This window comes from Macaca mulatta, chromosome 3 (genome assembly GCF_049350105.2).
Source record: "Macaca mulatta isolate MMU2019108-1 chromosome 3, T2T-MMU8v2.0, whole genome shotgun sequence".
Taxonomy (NCBI): domain Eukaryota; kingdom Metazoa; phylum Chordata; class Mammalia; order Primates; family Cercopithecidae; genus Macaca; species Macaca mulatta.
The window spans coordinates 188,294,484-188,316,027 of NC_133408.1; positions in this window are offsets into that span (position 1 = coordinate 188,294,484).

Below are 21,544 nucleotides of genomic sequence, written 5' to 3' on the forward strand. Positions count from 1 at the left end.
CAGGATGGTTTTAATCTCCTGATCTCATGATCCGCCCGCCTCGGCCTCCCAAAGTGCTGGATTACAGACGTGAGCCACCGCGCCCGGCCACCATACTGACTTCCAAGCTGCAGACGTGGGGCCTTTCCCTGAGCCTTGCGCTTTGGGGAGCCCCTCCCTTCTCACCCTATTCCGGTTGTCATCTCCCCATGAGGCAAGGAGTCCGAGGAGATCAGGGAACGCCTCACCAACCCCCCTAGATCACACTCCAGCTTCCTGGAACTCTGGAATTCCCCGCCCAAGCAGCCCTAAGCCAGCTTCCAGGCCCTGAGCATATCACCCAAAGGGTAGCAAGGCGTGAAGGTTTACGGGAAGGGAAAGTGTGGTCAGCCCTAGGAGCTTGAGTGTGCAGGCTGAGGTGCCAACACGCATGCGCACAACCCCCTCACAGTGAGAGACAAAGCTGTGGGTGGGAAGAGGAGGGGTCAGGCCACAGGTCAGTTCCTGGGGCCCGTTCTCCCCACACCAGCATGTTCCGTTGCAGAACTCCAAGGAACCTAAAAATTCTAAATTCAAACCTTGTATTTCAGGTCATTTTGAAGGCATATTTGTCAAGGTAGATGGCTAGAATATAGTTTATCTAACTTATCAATTTGCTTGATTTATAACTTTTAAACATCTAGACACATTTTTACTTTTGCTCTGAGCTCAGCAAATCAGGAATAGACTGATTTTTCTCAATACTCAGAAGAGTCATAATCAGAAATGCAAACAAAGCTTTATGCACAAAGATGACATTTAAAGCATATTTTATAAGAACCAAAAATATGTATCATCTTAAAAGTGCAATATTAAGTGAAGTGTTAACTAAATTATATTATAGCCTAGATGTAAGATCCCTCAAAGATTTTAGGCTTGAATGATTGGAGATGGAGGAAGCACAAGTTGCAGGAGACGGTGAGGAGCTGCAAACCAAGAGTTCCACTGTGGACATACTATGTTTGAGATGCCTGCAGGCAAGCAGGTGGTTGGTTATACAAATCAAGAACACAGGGCTAGAGATATAAATTTGGGATTCATATAAATAGAATTATCATGTATATATGATCATATCAATATGATTACAACCATATATAAAGCCATTGGAATCATATATGATAATATGGATAGAAGTAATATCTATTGGTTGGTTTAAGCCACTCTACTGAGAGCCCAAGAGCAATGCCAATGGGGAGAGGGGAGAACGCTTCTCTTTCTGAAGCCATCAGGCCTCTTCCTCAGAACTTGCTTCCTTTCAACCACATCCAGCCTTGTTCCATTAAGGCCCCTTTTGGCTCCCTCTCTTTTACCACAGACTTGAGTGTTTCAGGCCTATTGATCCACTACAGCATTCCGCATGAGCTTTGGAAAACAGCCAGTAATGGATTAACCCTTTCTATGGCTGAAGTTCAAAGTGTTCCAAGACGGAAGCAGTGAAAGAGAAGGTGGACCACACACTGCACCCTCCTCCCTCCCCAGGCATCTCACTAAGCTCCAGAAAGAGCTGCGGGTGTCCAAATCAGCAGTGGGTCTCACTGTAATGTGAGTGCATCCATCTTTCTGCTGTTGGGACTTCAGTGTAGATAAAGAGAAAAAACAAGAGGAAATGTCCTTCAGGGTCAGTTTCGTCCTGGACACAGGATAAAGTGGGACATAGGGCCACGTTGCTCTCTTCTACAGGGTTCAAACACTCAGCAACACTACAGTCAAGGGCAAATACATGCGTACATAGTTAAATAATTCTGTTTTGCTTCAGGGGGAGTGTTGTTGTCGTTATTTTGAGACAGAGTCTGGCTCTGTCGCCCAGGCTGGAGTGCAGTGGCGCGATCTCAGCTCACTGCAAGCTCCACCTCCCGGGTTCACGCCATTCTCCTGCCCCAGCCTCCTGAGTAGCTGGGACTACAGGTGCCCGCCATCACGCCTGGCTAATTTTTCTATTTTTAGTAGAGACGGGGTTTCACCATGTTAACCAGGATGGTCTCGATCTCCTGACCTTGTGATCCGCCTGCCTCAGCTTCCCAAAGTGCTGGGATTACAGGCATGAGCCACCACGCCCAGCCGCTTCAGGGGGAGTTTTAAAAGATAAAGATGTTGTAGTTATGGGATTTACTGTGTTTCTTTTGAAAGATGCTCATAACTGTTAAGAAAACTGTTATGAGTTTACTTAAAACAGTGAGCAAATCTTCCTCTTTTCCCCTTTTTATTATTATATATATATTTTTCCATACAGGGTCTCTCTCTGTTGCCCAGGCTGGAGTACGGTGGCATGATCTTAGCTCACTGCAGTCTTGACCTCCCAGACTCAAGCCATCCCCCCACCTCAACCTCTCAAGTAGCTGAGACCACAGGCCCATGCCACCACACCCCATTAATTTTTGTATTTATTATAGAGATGGGGTCTCACTACATTGCCCAAGCTGGTCTCACACTGAGCTCAAGCAATCTGCCCACCTCTGCCTCCAAAAGTCCTGGGATTACAAATGTGAGCCACCATACCTGGCCAATCTTTTCCCCTTTTTATTTATTAAAAAAAAAAATTATATGAAATTGGAATGTTCCATTTTTTTCCTCCTTTCTCATATATGATTTACAATGTAATCTACATATTTTGCATCATTAGACGTCATTAAAAATAGAAAAACAAAGAACTAGGACTGTGTTTTTCAAAGGCGGAAATGAAAACATAGTTAACATAATCATGTAAATATAAGCAAATAATGTAAATATAAACTGACGACTGAGGAGTAAAAGACAGGAATAAAAGCAGAAAGGCAGGTGATGAAATAGAATACAAATCTAAAGAATACGTGGCTGGAAAATGTGGACACCACTCTTCCAAAATTAGAAACGCAGTCTGTATGCTTTGCATGTGTATGTGTTAGAAGCCGGGGGTATTTATTTATAGATGTACACCTCTATCTCTGTCTCTATCATTCACTTCCAATCCATCTGGAAGGTGGGGATCAGAAAACTAGCTTCAGGTGAAATGGGAAAGTCTTATCTATCCTTCCTCTCACAATGCTCCACAGCCCACACCTTTCGGAATGCCTTCCTTTTTCACAAAGCCCTCTGCCCAGCCACCTTAGGCAGCTCACTCACTGTGCCCAGCCTCCTGTTCCTGCACTCTCCAGCTCCACCACTCACCTTTCCCGTGGTGTCCTACTCACCCAGATTCAGCTGCCTCTAATCTCATTTCTTCCCATAGTCACCTCTGAAGTGTAGTGTCAAATATCACAGTAAACCCATTATATCTCCATCCGTGTGACCTACAGCAGTACACTTAATCTCTGGTACATCGGTTTCCTCCCCTGCAAGGTGGAGTTAATACTGGTGCCTGCTTCACAGGCTTGTTGTGAATAAGTTTGTGGGTCAGAAGGTGCCACAAGGAGAGCACTCAGCATGATGTTGATCCATGGTCACATTCAGCAAGTGTCAGCTTCCATTCCTATCAAAGACCCGGTGGAACAAAGTGATGGTGCTCCCACCTTTGGGGGTGTCAGCCTCTCCACTCCATCCCCCAACCTCCCAGTCTCTGTGGCTCTGCTTTTCCTTTTATATTATAAATACTTATGGGGTTTTTTTGGTTGTTATTTTCTGTTTGTTTGTTTGTTTTTGAGATGGAGTCTCTGTCACCCAGACTGGAGTACAGTGGTGTGATCTCAGCTCACTGCAACGTCTGCCTCCTGGTTTCAAGCAATTCTCCTGCCTCAGCCTCCTGAGTAGCTGGGATTAAGGCACCCACCACCACACCCGGCTAATTTTTGTATTTTTAGTAGAGATGGGGTTTCACCTTGTTGGCCAGGCTGATCTTGAACTCCTGACTTCAGGTGATCCGCCTGCCTCAGCCTCCCAAAGTGCTGGGATTACAGGAGTGAGCCACTGCACCCGGCCAACACTTACGGCCTTTATAAAAAATACTTCTGAGACTTTCATGAGTTGTCTCTAGATTGATTCTAAAATTGAAAACCAATAAATGCCACTTATGTGATGACAGCTATGTAAATATTATCACTATAAAATCAAGTAGTGTGCTACTGAGAGGTGACAACATGCCAGCAGCCCTCAGTATCGGCACCTCCTCGGCCTCGTCATCCACTCTGGCAGTGCTTGAGGAGCCCTTCAGCCCACCACTGCACTGTGGGAGCCCCTCTCTGGGCTGGCTGAGGCCAGGGCCCACTCCCTCTGCTTTCAGGGAGGTGTGGAGGGAGAGGGTCAAGCAGGAACCTGGACTGCGCATGGCGCTCACAGGCCAGCGCCAGTTCTGGCAGGCATGTGGGGGCGTGGGGGCGCCGGGCATGCGCAGCCAGCACTTGGAGCCGCTGGCCAGGGCCACCCCCTCAGGGCAGTGAGGGGCTTAGCACCTGGGCCAGCAGCTGCAGAAGGTGCGCCAGGTCCCCCAGCAGTGGCGCCTGCTGAGGCTGCGCTCGAGTTCTCGCGGGACCTCAGCTGCCTCCCTGCGGGGCAGGGCTCAGTACCTGCAGTGGAGTCCACTAGGTGAAGCCAGCTGTGCTCCTGAGCTAGTGGGGACTTGGAGAGCTTTTATGTCTAGCTAAGGGATTGTAAATGCACCAATCAGCACTCTGTGTCTAGCTCAGGGTTTGTAAATACACCAATCAGCACTCTGTGTGTAGCTCAAGGTTTGTAAATACACTAATCAGTACTCTGTATCTAGCTAACCTAGTGGGGACTTGGAGAACTTTTCTAACATTCTGTGTCTAGCTCAGGGATTGTAAATGGACCAATCAGCATTCTGTCAAAACAGACCAATCAGCTCTCTGTAAAATGGACCAATCAGCAGGATGTGGGTGGGGCCAGATAATAAAAGCAGGCTGCCCGAGCCAGCCAGTGGCAACCTGCTCGGGTTCCCTTCCACACTGTGGAAGCTTTGTTCTTTTGCTTTTTACAATAAATCTTGCTGCTGCTCACTCTTTGGGTTTATGCCACCTTTATGAGCTGTAACACTCACCACAAAGGTCTGCAGCTTCAGTCCTGAAGCCAGCAAGACCAGGAACCCACTGGGAAGAATGACCACCACCAGACATGCTGCCTTTAAGAGCTGTAACACTCACCGGGAAGGTCTGCGGCTTCACTCCTGACAGCGAGACCACGTAGCCACCAGAAGGAAGAAGGTCCAGACACATCTGAATGTCTAAAGGAACAAACTCCAGACTACCATCTTTAAGAACTGTAACACTCACCGCAAGGGTCCGTGACTTCATTGTTGAAGTCTGCGAGACCAAGAACCCACCAATTCCAGACACACTATGATCACACTTCCTTCTCCCCTTCGCTACACAAAAGAGACTGCACCAGCAACACGTCCAAATACATTCTCCCTTTGTGTATGTTGGGAGATAATGCTGATCCTTCTGCACCAGAAACATCTTCTGAGCAAAGGACACCAATAGCTTTGTTCAAGGATGTTTGGATAACAGACAACCATGGAACCTAGAGGTAGTGTCTCCCCACTCTGGGACAGAGGGCGGATTTGTTTATAACAGTGATTTCCTCCCTTCAATTAAGAGCTACCTCTCCCAGACCATTCTAGGGTAATATAGCTGGACAGCCCTCCTTTTTCTCCCCTGAGATATTCCCAGGTAATGAAGCCAACATCTCTCCTTGGAAGAAGAAGAGGCAGCTTTGATGGCTATACCTATAGAAGATCAGGATCTCTCATCTGCATGTTACTCAGCTGTGCACAAACCCGCTGTATGTGCAACATCCACCTAAGCCTGATCCACATTGTCCCCATGAGACCTGGGGGCAAAGGGGAGCAAGGCAAACATGGAGTCCACGGAGCCTGTTGTGCTATGAATAATAATCCAGATCCCCCTGGGCTCCTTTCTCCTTACTGGCTGAAGCTCTACAGTATGGCGAATCAAGCAACTTAGCAGTTTCACTGGTTGCTGCCATTTAAGGACTGCTCGACTCTTTTAACAGTTTACTGCAATTATTCAAAATCATTGTGCCACAGTTTGGTTTTCTTTTTGACTTGTGCCTTTCTTGTATAATTTGTTGTTGTTGTTTCCTGGAATTTTTCCTTCATTCATGGCTTGGTCTTATTCTCAGACTTTTCCAAGCCATTGATGATACAATTTTCTATCAAATTCCCCCCTCTTGCTTTTTCTAGATCATCCTCTGGTGGTCTCCATGCTCCTCTCCTTACATGGACTCGTTGCTCTGGAGGCCTTCTACATAGTAGTTATCTGGGAACTTTTCTTTTAGATTGAATGTACTATTTCCTAAAACTCATGTTAGTATTTATTGTTTCACTTTTTCATTTTGCTGAAATACATCTGCAAGTAACTCCCAAAGAAAAGGTGTTTTGTGCCTGTAAAGCAATATTTTGAGTTTTTAATTATATAAAGATTTTTATTCTTTTTTTTTTTAACCTTTGATGATTTAGATTGGTATAGAATTGAAATCAGTTCTCTTCAGAAATTTGATGGCATTATTCCATTTTCTTATAGATCAATGGCTGTTGATGACATATCAAACATCAGTATGATTCCTGTTCATTTGTAGGTAATCTTTTTGTCTCCTCCCTGAAGTCTTTTGATTTCTTATCTTTACACTTAATTCCCTGAATATCTAAATGAGGCCTTTTAAAGTTTATTTTGTATAGCTCTTTCACTTTGAATATTCATGTTCTCCTTCCATTCTGGGAAATTTTCTTGTATTATATCAGTGATACTTTCCAGCCTCTTCTATCTGGAATTCTTGTTAGTCAGGATTTCAGCTCCTAGACTCATGTTACATAACTTTTCTTTCCTCATACGTAAAAAAATCTCATTACATTTTGTTCTTCATTATGAGAGACTAGGCTGAGTACATTTTCTACCAACTGAGTCATCAAGATCCTGGAAGGAAACAGATGGCAAATGCAAAAGGTAAGTGAGGAAAATGTCATAAGGAAACAGTAGAGTTATGGTCAGTGCTAAAGAAACAACAAAGAATGGTGAAGTTCCCATAGATCCGCAACAGAGCAAAGTCATTATCACCCCTAAACCTGAAAGGGTCAGGAAAAAAAGCAAAGTTACTGGAAAATGAGCTGCAGCCATGAATGAGGGACCATCTGGCAGGAATTGTGGCCACAGCAGAGAAAATCAGTCATTGCCAAAACCACACTCAGCAGAGTACTGAAGATTCTCATTATTCATGGTAGCTATGTTCTATAAAGGCACCACAAACACTGAATCAGCAAATACTGCTTCTAGGAGAATGACGGGGTTAGGCTCCTGTAAGCGTCTGGTCACATTTTTGCCAATATTTAATTCATAAACTTGTTTTATGTGTGTTTGTGTTTAAAGACATTTTATTTAATATATGTTGTGGATTCATTAACATTAAACTCATGGCTAACAGCCCTTATCATGGATATCTGAACAAAGGTTATCTAATCTGTGTTTTTTCCATAAGGCACATCACAGATTTCTAGCACTTAGGAACAATAGACAGCACTACACTTGGGGCATTTTAAACACTGAAATCACCAAAACCAAAACACCCACAAAATATAAAAGTATGGCACTAAATAGACTGAGAAAAGGACACTTGTTTATATTGTGAGAGCTTAAACAAGAAGGAGGAGCATCGCCTGGTTCCATCTCAGCTGGGAAGTGTGTATCCAGCAACTCAAATTTTTGGCCACTCTGTGCTTGTCTGTAAAGGACAAAAGAAGCCCATGAGCACTGACATTGGGGTGATGAATAAATTAGTGAATAGGCGAATTCACATATGTGGAATCCAAGAATAATAAAGATCGATCATGCTTTCCTGCCCTCTAATCAACTGGCCTTTCTTTGGCCAAACTCAACCAGAAGTCAGAAGCAACAAAGCCCAGATAATGCAATTTGTACGAGTCAGTCTCCCAGGCACAGAGTAGGATAGAAAAGAACAGAGAATACATCTGGAGGGAAAAACAGAAAATCCAATCCACCCTTACTATTGAATTTCAAAATTGGCAGTTATATATTTCACTTCCAGGAGATATTCCATTCTCTGTTTTTGTTTTTTTGGTTTTTTTTGTTTGTTTGTTTGTTTGACATTTTGCACACAAATATCTTCTCAAACTTCTCTGAAGATAACTAAAGTTATTTTTTATTATGGTATGCCTTTTTGTACATGTTTTAATTCTCTTTAGTTACCTGTGTTATTTCTGATTCCTCCAAAGTTTTTTTGTTTTTGTTTTGTTTTGTTTTTTTGAGATGGAGTATCCCTGTGTCACCCAGGCTGGAGTGCAGTGGCACAATCTTGGCTCACTGCAACCTCTGCTTCCCGGGTTCAAGCAATTCCCCTGCTTCAGCCTCCTGAGTAGCCAAGATTACAGGCATGCATGACCACGTGTGGCTAATTTTTTATATTTTTAGTAGAGGCAGGGTTTCACCATGTTGGTCAGGCTGATCTCAAATTCCTGACCTCAAATGATCTGCCTGTCTTGGCCTCCCAAAGTGCTGGGATTATAGGCATGAGCCACCACACCCGGCCTCCTCCAAGATTTTTTTAATCAGTAAATATAGGTGTCTTAGTCTGTTTTGTGTTGCTATAACAGAAAACCTGACACTGAGTAATTTATAAAGAGGTTTATTTAGCACATCATTCTGCAGTCTAAGAAGTTCAAGGGGAATGGCCCTAGTATCTACTCAGCTTCTGGTGAGGGCCACGGGCTACATTAAAACATGGTAGAGAAGGCCAAAGGGGAAGTGAATACACGCAAGGAACTCGTGGGAACCAGATCGTTCCTGGGAGAACTCACTCCAATGAGAGACACCATTTATCTATTAATTAAGGATCTGTCCCCATGACCCAAACACCTCCCACTGGGCCCCACCTCCCAACACTGCCAGCTGGCAGTTAAACTTCCACGTGAGTTTTGGTGGAGACAGATGACATCCAAACCATAGCAACAGGTATTTCTTATCCATATCATATTCTTTTCTCAACTGTATGACCATATTTGTAATATTTATTTATTTACTTACTTGATACAGGGTCTCACTCTATTGCCCAGGCTGGAATGCAGTGGTGTGCTCATGGCTCACAGTAACCTCAATCTACCTGTGATCAGGGATCCTCCCATGTCAGCCCCCCAAGTAGCTGGGACTACAGGTACACCCCACCACACCTGGCTAATTTTTGTATTTTTTGTAAAGATAGGATCTCGCCATGTTGCCCATGCTGACCTCAAACTTCTGGGCTCAAGGCACCCACTGGCTCGACCTCCCAAAGTGCTAGGATTACGGGTGTGAGCTACCATGCCCAGCCTGGCCGTATTTTTTTAAATGAGGTAATAGAAAAGGTAACGGTAGGGCCTATTGACAAGTAGGCTTTACTCCAGACTGGGGCTTCTCAGCCTTGACACTACTGATGCTTAGGCCTAAGTCTTTGTTATGGGGCTGATCTGTGCACAGTAGGATGTTTAATGGCATCCCCATTCTCAACCAACTGGATGCCAATAGCCCCACCCCTCTTGTGGTGACTATCAAAAATGTCTCCAGGTATTACCAAATGTCTAGTTAGGGCCAAAATTACCCCATGGTTGAAAACCACCATCTCATCATCCTACTTGAGAATTACTTAGAAATCCAGGCCAGCCGTGGTGGCTCTCGCTTGTAATCCCAGCACTTTGGGAGGCTGAGGCGAGTGGATCATGAGGTCAGGGGTTCAAGACCAGCCTGGTCAACACAATGAAACCCCATCTCTACTAAAAATACAAAAACTAGTCAGGCATGGTGGCATGTACCTATAATCCCAGCTACTAGGGAAGCTGAGGTAGGAGAATCACTTGAACCGGGAGGCCAAGGTTGCAGTGAGCTGAAATCGCACCACTGCACCCCTGCCTGGGTGACAGCATGAAACTCCATCTCAAAAAAAAAAAAAAAAAAAGAAATCCAAATACTCAGGTTCCACTCCAGATGTCCTGAATCCCCTAAAACTGCTTGCAGGTGGAGAACAATGCTCCTGGTAATTCTGAATCACAGAAATGCTGGACAATGACCGCTCTACGGTAAGAAGGTGAAATACTTTCTATTTTACTGGCACACTAGAACATTAAAAAAGAACATGATTTTTTTCACCTCCCAAGAACTGAGCGCATAGCCTGGACTCTCCATTATCAGCCCTGCTTCCTGCTCCCACCCTTACATATTTTAGTCTTCAAGTCAGGAGCTTGCACTAACTTCCACCAGGCTGATCACCCCCTCTATGGCTCACCCATACTCCAGTATTCTAGGGTGCCGCTCCCCACTCCACCAGTTCACGCTCTGCCTCTCACTGTGCGTTTCCAAGAAAACTGATGAAACCTCCCATAACATTGCTTCCCTCCCATTCTCACTGTTTTGTCAGTTTCTACCTTTCTTATCCCTGTACTATAATCTGCTAAACTGTGAATAGGGGGAATAGCATCATGACTAAGAGTTTGGCTCCTGGCGTCAGACTCCCTGGGTTCCTCTTCTGGGTCTGTCACTTCCTAGTTGTGTTTGTCTGGGCAAGTCACTTGACATTTCTCTGCCTCAGTTTCTTCATCCATAAAACTGGGATAATGGTCCTTACCCCACAGGATAGTTGGGAAGGTTAATGAGTTAGTGTATGTAAAAAGAAAGATTTGCCATTAAATATGAAGAATTGGCTGAGAGCAGTGGCTTATCCTTGTAATTCCAGCACTTTGGGAGGCCATGCTGGGTGGATCACCTGAGTTCAGGAGTTCATGAACAGCCTAGCCAACATGGCAAAACCCCATCTCTACCAAAACTACGAAAATTATCTGGGTATGGTGGCATGCACCTGTAATCCCAGCTACTCGGGAGGCTGAGGCAGGGAGAATTGCTTGAAGCCAAGAGGCAGAGGTTGCAGTGAGCCAAGATCGCACCTCTGCATTCCAGCCTGGGCAACAGAGTGAGATTCTGCCAAATAAATAAATAAATAAATGGATGGATGGATGGATGGATGGATGGATGGATGGAACTGAACACATGCATTTACTTCTAATCCCTCCCACAACCTGACTAAGATTTTAAGAGACAGAAAAACGGAGAACTGGAGTTGAGATCATTCTGGAGGCCGAAAAGCAGCAGGAAGGTGGGAGAAGCAGCCCACATGGCACTGGAGAATCCCCTAAAGACTTGGGAATTAGCCGGGCGTGGTGGCTCAAGCCTGTAATCCCAGCACTTTGGGAGGCTGAGACGGGCGGATCACAAGGTCAGGAGATCGAGACCATCCTGGCTAACACGGTGAAACCCCGTCTCTACTAAAAAATACAAAAAGCTAGCCGGGCGAGGTGGCAGGCGCCTGTAGTCCCAGCTACTCGGGAGGCTGAGGCAGGAGAATGGTGTGAACCCGGGAGGCGGAGCTTGCAGTGAGCTGAGATCCGGCCACTGCACTCCAGCCCGGGTGACAGAGCGAGACTCCGTCTCAAAAAAAAAAAGACTTGGGAATTGATGGCACCAGGTACCTCTTCAAAACACAGGCAGAGTAAGTAAAAGTTTGCCTATTGAATGCGAAGCTTGATTTCTGCACTGCAAACCCTCCCCACCCCCAGATTTCCTCCCTGACTCAGCTCCCAGAAGGTTAGCAGCCAGGCTCATACTCTTCCAGCCAGAGAGTTGGAAAGAAAATTTTCCGAAAGTTAGAGACCTGAATTTCCAGATACGTAAGTCCATCTCATGGTCTGCAAAATACATGAAAGTGATCCACATAGAGGTACCTCATGTTTCAGAACAGCAAGGCCAAAGAATAGGTCCTTCAAGTTTCCAGACAGGGAAAAAAAATAGGGCACACAGTCACCCAGAGACAGGAATCTGCCAAGCTTCAGATTTCTCAAAAGCAACGCTGAGCGCACTGCCTTCGAATGTTGGAGGGAAAATGATTTCCAACCCGGAACCATGCCACAGCTTGGGGGTTTGATCCTTCCAAATCGAATGCTGGAGTCTGATCCAGCGTTGGAGGTGAGGCCTAACGGGAGGTGTTTGGGTCATGGATCATCCCTCGTGAATAGATTAATCCCCTCCAGGAGGTGGGTGGGGGTGAGTGAGTTCTCGTTCTATCAATTCCCATGAGAGCTGATGGCTAAAAGGAGCCTGGCACCTCCTCTCTGTCTCTCTCTTGCTTCCTGTCTTGCCGTGTGATCTGCACACACCAGCTCCCCTTCACCTTCTTCCATGAAATGGAGGCAGCTTCTGCCCTTACCGGATGCAGAGGCCCAGCCTTGAACTCTTCCAGACATGAGAACCTTGAGCCAAATACACCTTCTTTATAAATTACCCAGCCTCATATATTCCTTTATAACAACACAAAACAGATAAGACAAACCATAGGTCGACTGAATTACCATGTGAGAGTACACTAAGAACATTTCCAGGTTTGGAGAATCTCAATCCAAATTAGATCTACTATTCTTCTACTGTCAACATTCCCCTTTGCTTGCCTTTAAGTGGGGAGAAGGCAGTAAGGCGGTACATGCTCCCCTAGAACAGAGATTCCCACACTGCATGTCCTGCAGAGTGCCCATACCCCGCAATTCCCCTCTGTGAACCGAGGGTGGGTGGGGAGGTCCCTGCCCCTCCCCCGCCCTCCCCCCCTCTCCCACCGCCATTCCTCTCTGTGGAAGGACAGAGAGTGAGGAGGCCCCACCCCACACCTCCTCTCCACGGGATGAGGGAGGGTGGCGACCAGGCCTTCTCATGACTTGCTGATTCAAGTGTTGTAAATTTCACCCTTCCCAGTAAACAGGTAGAGGAGGAAAACTTTTTTCTCTGTACTTCTAGGTTCTCCAGCTGGGGTTCTGGAAATTAAACTGGCAAAAGATAGACTAACCAGAAGAAAGCACAGTGTATTCATATATACAGCGTGTATCCATGCGGGGAAAATGTAGTGACCGATAATTGGAAGGGATCATTAGAACTTAAGGTTCTACAGCATCTTAACAAAGAACAGTAAATTTGTAGAGAAATGACAACACTAAGGGGTTTAGGCTTTGAGGGACGGCACACCGTGGGAAGGTAAATGTACAGAGGAAGCTAATGGAAGATACGGGTTATTTTAGGAATGTTTGTTGTATAGATTCCTGCGCTGTCTTGAAGCAAATAAGTCTAAGCCTACTTTTATCAGGCAGGGGAAGCAGAGAGTGCTTTTTTTGGCATCTGCTGTTCCTCAGTTGTCTTCAGCTCAAAATAATCCTTATGCCAGAATGGCATATTTTGGGGTGACGTATTCTGATCCCCTACACTAGGGGTTCCCAATCCTCAGGGTCATGGTCTGTTAGGAACTGGGCTGCATAGCAGATGAGGAGGGTCCGAGAGAGCATTACCACCTGAGCTCCGCCTCCTGTCAGAACAGTGGCAGCATTAGATTCTTATAGGAGCACAAACCCTATTGTGAGCTGCACGTGCGAGGGATCTAGGTTGCATGCTCCTTATGAGAATCGAACTAATGCCTGATGATCTGAGGTGGAGCAATTTCATGCCAAAACCAACCCCCCTCCCTTGTCTGTGGGAAAACTGTCTTCCATGAAACTGGTCCCTGGTGCCAGCCAAAAAGATGGGGGACTGCTGCCCTACAGTATGATGAAAGAATTTGTTCCAAGTCCTATGCCCTTCAGGTGACATCCCAAGCTTAATAAAAATAGCCCATAAGCTTGAATTAAACTTCCTACCTTGGTTAAGGAGTTGGGAGGAGAGGAAGAGAGTGCGTGATGATCTCTCTGGTTAATTTCCCTTTTCTGTAAAATGTAAACAATAGTATCTATTTTTCCAGGACTCTCTGAAAATCAGAGATAACATATATTCAGGACTTAGTAGATTAGTTTGCTTATGTTGGAGACAATCATAACTATTTTATTACTTAATTACTTCAGTTTGCCCTTCTTAAAATACAGCAGCCAGTTGTTACCTGAGTGGTACCAAATATAGAATCTGGACTCTCCACTCTGATTAATGCTGACTGTGACTAGTGTGGCCTTCTCCAGCTGCTAACTCAGGGTGGACTGGAATAAGCTAAAATACCCGATCTTTTTTCTCTTTCCTTTATGTAGTAAAATTTAAGTGCTAAACCATTTATTTCTATTGAAATTCACTTTACTGGTTTCAGTTCAGCATGATAGCCTATTGAAATCATTTTATTAAGACTTTCTTCTATAATATTAGGTCTGTCTTCCCACTTTTATCTCATAAGCCCACATTTGACAGTCACTTTTTCTACATCTGTATCAAAATCATTAATAGGAATATTAGGACCACAGGCAAGGCTATCCGCCTCTCCACTAGTGACATCACTGCCTAGTAGAAGACAGTTCCCTTTTCAGAGTTACAATTTTTTTAACCTATCCTCACATTTCAAAATGTGGAAAAATTATGTGATTTTTTTTTTTTTTTTTTTTTTGAGATGGAGTCTCACTCTGTCACCCAGACTGGAGTGTAGCGGTACAATTTCGGTTCACTGCAACCTCCACCTACTGGGTTCAAGCGATTCTCCTGCCTCAGCTTCCCGAGTAGCTGGAATTACAGGCACCTGCCATCACAACCAGCTAATTTTTGTATTTTTAGTAAAAACAGGGTTTCACCATGTTGGTTAGGCTGGTCTTGAACTCCTGACCTCAGGTGATCCACCCGCCTCAACCTCCCAAAGTGCTGGAATTACAGGCATGAACCATCATGCCTGGCCAAAAATTACATGATTATTATATAGAAAAAGTAAATTGAAAAAAACCTCTCATTTCATTGATAAATAGCTGTAACATTTTCCAGTTTTGAAAATGTCTGGATCCTGATAAATCTTGATAAATAACTGTGACATTTTCCAGTTTCGGAAAGGTATAGATCAACACCCCTGAGCATGAAAACATCACAATACCCCCATAAGGATTTAAAATAAACATAAGACTAAGCCGCAAAAATCTATTGTTTTGCAAAATGACACACAGCACACAGGAATGCCAAAATTGTTTTAAAGGCTTTCCCCTAGGTGTTTCTCATCTGGGTTGTGAATGGGTTTGATGGCGGTAATGGTGGTTTTCGTTATCGTTATTTTTACTGCCGCTGTATTGGTGCCCCAAGCAAGTGACTAGCCAGCATTTTGTTATCCAACAGCATTGCTGAACCAACTATAAAAATCATCAGGCCAGTGAAAATGGCTCTTATTTGAAAATTCATAAAAATACAGAGTTAGAAGGAACATTAGATATAATCTAATCCAAACTCCTGTCATGAGAAAGAAATACCCGATGCTTTAAAATTCACAGGGAAGATTGTTCACATCCATAATCTAATTCTCAGCTCCACACTGACAGGCATCCCATCCCACAGCAGTCCGCCTTCTCCCCGGATTTCTGGCCGTTTGTCCACAACTCTACACAGCTGAGAGCAGCAGTGGACACAACTCCACACTCCCTGCCCAGAGGTGAATGCTGATTACTCAAACCCCTTCTCCTCCAGGAAAACTGCTGAAAAAGAGTCCTTATACCACTCGGATGCCTCTTAGGATACCTGGATCCTAAGAAAGAGGCAATGAAAGACAACTGTGGAGACTGTCATGGTTGGATGTGACGTCACCACTATATGAAATCTCTCGTACAGGACAGACTACATTTCCTTGTTAACCAGTTTGAGTCCGTTTTTCTGTTTCATGCAGTCAAAATAATCCTACCAAATATAGGAGGGCGTCTGAGTTCCATTAAACACCTGAGGAGCTGAGGCTCAAAGATAAGTTACTTCCCAAACTAGCACAGGAGCAGAGCCAGCACTAAAAGCCCCCGACAAATATTTTAATTCATTCCACTACACCCCAGAGCATGGGGGCTGAGGCTTGAGCCACCCCTTACAATGGCTCCTCCATGTGTTCAACTCACGTTTTATTTCTTGAAACCCAAAGGGCACCTGGTCCTCACCTGCCTCAAGGCGAGGCACTGGGGAAGACGGTCAAAGAGATGTTGTTCTCGTTCACAACAGAATCATTCCTTCATGGACTTGCCGGGCCTGTTACTTGGAGCAACCTCAAGGCTGCAACTCAACAAGCATCTGTTAAATATAGGTAGATAATTAGCAAGTTAGTCGCCAGCTGCTACCTGGAGTTTGGACACAGAAAAGATTCAAAGGCAGCTGAGATTGCCTTCAGCACCAACTTTAGAGTCCTGGCTTGAAAGTTGGAACCTTTGCTTCCTCCTAGAGCTGGGATATTCGAGTGTAAAGAGATCTCAGAGGGGATCTTGTCCAACGGCATCATTTCACAGGTGACACGAGTGAGCCCCGATTGGCTAATGCCAGACAGCAGGTTGGTTGTGGAGCTGGGGCTACAACCCAGTTCCCCGGCTGGGCTCTCAACAAGGCATTTCCCAGAGCAATCTGCAACGTGGATGGTAACACCTGAAACTTTTTAATGACCTATCATTCTTAAACGCAAATGCACTTTGCTTATACTGATACGGCCCAGATGAGTGGAGGAACACCAGGGTTCTTGGTCCTTGCACTGGTTTAGATAAAATGACACAGACACACGTGGAGTGGTTTTAAGGAATGGAGAGTTTAATAGGCAAGAAAGAAGGGAGAAGAAAGAAGCTCCCCTGGACAGAGATGAAGGGAGGGAGCTCCAAAGCCAAGACAGGAAACCCAAGTGCTGCGGATACCAGCCAGTTACATGAGGAGTTTGGAGGCATGTCTGATTTGCCTAGGACTCAGAGGATTGGTTTGACCAGGCATATCATTCATGTGGCCACAAAACAAACTGGCCCTCTCACCCTAGTCTTTTAATATGCAAATACAGGGTGCCATGATGTTCTACACACGTGGGGATATGTGGGGGTGGCCATGCTGCCAGAAGCATATGGGGGGCAGAGGAAGAGGAGAAGGGGCGATTCCCCATGTTAGGGCGGACCCAGTCTCTAATGGCTTGCATTTGCATATCAAAGGTTGCCAGCCAGGCTCTAAGAGCCGAGGCCCTCCTGCTAGACAAGAAACTTTTCTGGAGCTGCTTTAAAAGAGACAGACACAGTGGCTCACACCTGTAATCCCAGCACTTTGGGTGGCCGAGGCGGTTGGACCACGAGGTCAGGAGATCAAGACCATCCTGGCTAACACAGTGAAACCCCGTCTCTACTAAAAATACAAAAAAACTAACCGGGTGTGGTGGTGGGGGGGCCTGTAATTCCAGCTACTCAGGAGGCTGAGGCAGGAGAATTGCTTGAACCCAGGAGGCGGAGGTTGCAGTGAGCTGAGATTGCATTCTAGCCCAGGGGACGATGCTAGACTCCATCTCAAAAAAAAAAAAAACTTTCCAAGGACCTTTTCCTCTCTATCTGCCTAAAATAATTTCTTAATAACTCCTATAACAATACCACGGAGTTCCTGATTTTGGTCTGAACTGTGCTCACCCAGGATTCATGCATGTCTTGAGGACCCATAGAATGGGAACTTGAGAGCCTTATTCCATAGGGAACCCGGGTGGCCTCAGGGAGTGAGCCATCCTGAAAGGGGACAAGCCAGTGCCTGAACCAACCACATCAGGGGCTCACATTCTAATGCCAAGTGTGTGTGGAGTGCTTGCATTTTTTATCTCTATCTTTACAATTAACCTAGGAGGCAGCAACTATTTGTACCCTGTTTTATTCATAAGGAAACCATGACCTTCAGAAGTTGCAGAATTTCCCCCAAAGTCATACAACTGGTAAGTTACAGAGCCAGGTCTCCGCAGGCTCCAGCAGAGCCTGGTCTGTCAGTGACAACTGCTCAAGCAGTTACCTGCTATGCTAAATTGCCCCCAAAGAAGTAACAGCTGACGTATGCCTGTTTCTAATTTGTGCAAAGAACAGTTTTAAGGACCCTCTACAAAGTAATTTGCTTAACCCTGGTAACCTCCTGTATCAATTTCCTAGCACTGTCGTAACAAATTACCACAAACTGGGTGGCTTAAAACAACAGAAATTTGTTCTATCAGAGTTCAGGGGGCCAGAAGTTTGAAATCAAGGTGTTGACAGAGCCATGCTCCTTTCAAAGCTTCTTGGGGAAGATCCTCCTTGCCTTTTCCAGGTTCTGGTAGCTCATTAGCAAGACAGTGGAAGCATAAAGTAGCACCACTTAGGTCCAATATGATAGAATGTGACACAGAAATGTTGGTCAGAGTTCAACACGTCTACCTTGGAGGCTGTAACCCATCAAAGGCTCCAGCTATTTCAGATGCTAGGACCTACTCCCAATATTCTGACTCCCAATATTCTAGATGCCAGGAGCATCTTCAGCGGAGCAATGCACCTGCCGACATGAGCCAGCGGACAGCACCCAGGCCCAGCACCTCCACGGGACCCTTCAAGAGCTGAGGCCTCAGAGTTGACGTCCCTATAGAAGATGGAATTAGAATCAGAGACAATAGCCAGAGACAGAGAAAACAGTAGGCACTATATGGGGGTGGAATCCTAAGAGGAAACCTATACTGGCATTTGAAGTGTGTCAGGCTTTGTGCCAAAAAAAACACTCTGCTTCTGTTGTCTCGCTTTATCCTCACAAGACTTCCATGACAAATGAGGAAACTGAGGCACGGAGATTTTAATAACCTGCCCAAGGCCAAGTCTAGGTGGTCTAGCTCTGGAGCCCGCTGCATCACACAAAGACCTGTGACCACCAGCACATGGAAGACAACCTCCCTCTCTGTTCCATCTAATTTCACAATTATGGAAATGTTTTCAGAAAAGCGTGGGCAATTTCATCAGTTAGAGGCTCAATAACACCTGGAAATGTATTCGTCAATTGTTAATTCTCCTACAACCTAGTTTCCTGTGCATGTAGAATTCCTGTTCAAAATTGTATTTTTTAATATCAAAGGTTTGTTTCTTTGTACAACTCTGATTGACAATATTCTGTTTCTAAATAAAGAGAAACATTCTGAAATTCTGCGACCAAACATTGAATTACTAGGAAACAGTAATTTCAGCAGTAAGCCACTAGATGGCACATTCTCACAGTTTGAGGCACAGACACACTATTGAACAAATAAATTACCATCAACAGAACATTTTTAAAAATAGGTTCCAAATCAAATACTAGCATCATATGTAATCAAGAAATTGTCTGTGATAGTAACTTATTCCTTAGGGAATAAAATGATAGGATAAAAGTGTGACTCCCATCTACTCCCAAGCCTTACCCCCTAACAATCAATAAAAATTAGTACGACCAGGAGGATTTATACAGAAAAGGAAATAGGTTATCTATGTGCTTCCAGCTGAGGCTTAACTATCAATCTCTTTGGATAGGAGAGAGGGAGCCTTCTCATATATCTACAGCTGCAACTGACAGGCTGTATCACAGAAACTGACCACCTGGGAACCTGTGGCACCCGGCTCATCCTCAGGTCAGGTTTTTGCCATGAGGTGGCAGCCAACAGGCATTGATTTATGGTGGTAGAAGGGGCATGTGCATGGAAACCTGGGTTTGGGCAAGTCACCTGGGTTTGGCCAGGTCACTTCACCTTTCTGAGTCGCAGGGTCCTCACCTGTATTTAGAACCTATTTGATGAAATATATATGGTAACTATGTGAGGTGATGAATATACTAATTTGATTGTAATCATTTCACGATATCTATCAAATCATCACTGTACACTTTAAAATATATAAATTGTATCTGCCAATTATACTTCAGTGAAGCTGAAATATATATAAGTATAAAATATATATAATATGCATATATCATCTATTTGGGAGAGTTACAGCAATGGTTGGGAATAATGACTTTAAAGCACCTCCCACATTCAACAGTTGTCAGATCATTCTTTATAGCTGTTACATCTGTGTCACTTTGGGAAAGTCACTTCACCTCTCAGAGTCTCAGACTCTTCGTCTGTGAAATAGAGACGGTTCTCACCACTCTCCGTCTTCAAGCCATGACTCCTACATTTTATCTTTCTTCCTTCCCGATTTGTTTTTCTCAATAGCTCTTAATGCCACCAGACATAATTTTGATTCATTTGTTTGTTTCTTAAACGTTTCAGCATACAAAAATGCAAGCACCATGAGGGAGGGCTTACCCTCCATCTGGTTCACTGCTGTGGCCCAGCATCCAGGACAGGGCCTGCATACAGCAGGCATGCATAAATATCTGTGCCAGGAATAAATGGAATAAATGAATAGTACTACCTCAGACTGTTGCTGCAGACTTAGATGAGGATACTTTAGCAGAGTTTAGCAGAACATCTGGCCCACAGTAGACGTTCAGTGAGCGGTAGGTAGTAGTTAGTATGATTACCTGTGTGTCTTTTTTTTTTTTTTTTTGAGACAGAGTCTCGCTCGGTTGCCCAGGCTGGAGTGCAGTGGTGTGATCTTGGCTCACTGCAACCTCTGCCCCCTGGGTTCAAGCGATTCTCCTGCCTCAGCCTCCTGAATAACTGGGATTACAGGTGCCCGTCACCACACCCGGCTACTTTTTGTATTTTTAGTATGTTGGTCAGGCAGGTCTTGAACTCCTGACCTCGGGTGATCCACTCACCTCAGCCTCCCAAAGTGCTGGGATTACAAGCATGAGCCACTGCGCCCAGCCATGATTGCTTGTGTCTTTGTGCATACAAGTGCAGAATCTCTCAAAACCCCAGTTACTGTAGTTCCAAGTGGAACACAGGTTTGCTATCCGGATCAATTGAGAAGACATATGCAACTCTTAGCTCAACACCTGGCACACGTCCATCCGTCAAGGCTCTGGTAACAGAATCCAGGCTGTGGAAGTTGGCAGCACTCATTTCTCCTACGTGAGGAGCTCACAGAATACACTGTCTTCGTTTCCCAGGTCTGCAGAAACAAATTGCCACAAATGTGGTGACTTGAATCCACAGAAATTCATTCTCTCACAATTCTGGAGATCAGAAGTCTGCGATCAGGATGTTGGCAGGGCCACAGTCCCTTCAAAGCTACTAGGAGAGGCTGCGCTTCCTTGCCTCTTCCGGCTTTTGGTGGCTCCAGGCATTCCTGGACCTGGGCAGCATCACTCTAATCTCTGCCTCCATCTTCACATGACCTTCTGGGTCTCTTCGCGTTGTGTCTCCTGTGAAAATTGTCAGTGGATTGAAGACCCACCCTAATAATCCAGGATGATGTCATCTGGAGAACCTTAATTGAATTGCATTTGCAAAAACGGTATCCAAATAAGGTCACATTCTCTGTCTCAGAGGCAGAGACACAGACAGTGACTCTTACTTCTGCCTTCACCAAGGTCTCTGACCTACAAATGGGCTGCATTCCAAAGGACATTTTGTCATTCAAAATGTGTTTTCCCAAAGAAACAAGGTCATAAATGGAGGCTAAGTTCTCAGGCGCACCAATCTACAACAGTCTGTATGACCGTAACACAGATAAAATTGCATACAAGTGAATTTCTAAATCATAGTGAATACTGGCCTGGCACGGTGGCTCACACCTGTAATCCCAGCACTTTGGGAGGCCGAGGCAGGCGGATCACCTGAGGTGTGGAGTTCGAGACCAGCCTGACCAACATGGAGAACCCCCGTCTCTACTAAAAATACAAAAAATTAGCCGGATGTGGTGACGCATGCCTGTAAT